The 244-nt window shown below is 44.3% G+C and overlaps 1 protein-coding gene across 1 annotated transcript in view; it reads right to left on the bottom strand.

Annotated features, from left to right (window-relative positions):
• The window catches only part of LOC119594027 (balbiani ring protein 3-like), a gene marked incomplete in the record, with an annotated part of 6,364 nt that overhangs the window by 2,901 nt on the left and 3,219 nt on the right, over positions 1–244 (bottom strand).

The following is a 244-nucleotide window of genomic DNA, read 5'->3' as shown; positions in this document are numbered from 1 at the left end:
CAACAATCCCCTCTGAGACTACAAGTCAACAAAATCCTGAAAAGAAACGGGAGTCGCCAAGGAATTCGCAGAATCGCCACCGCTGGGGATAAGCTTCTCCGTTGCGAAACACGAGCCAAACGTGTTACGTCAGCTGCGTCAAGATTTCTAAAGAGGCTGAACTGAGTAATGGAGGTGAGTAATTGGAAATGAGGATGTCACTGTGGTATTAAATTTAAATGTGGTTTAATCGTGTATGTGTGTT

The sequence above is a fragment of the Penaeus monodon genome, chromosome 33 (assembly GCF_015228065.2).
Source record: "Penaeus monodon isolate SGIC_2016 chromosome 33, NSTDA_Pmon_1, whole genome shotgun sequence".
Taxonomy (NCBI): domain Eukaryota; kingdom Metazoa; phylum Arthropoda; class Malacostraca; order Decapoda; family Penaeidae; genus Penaeus; species Penaeus monodon.
The sequence above is the reverse complement of the archived record's forward strand: the minus strand, read 5'-3'. Positions and strand labels throughout refer to the sequence as shown.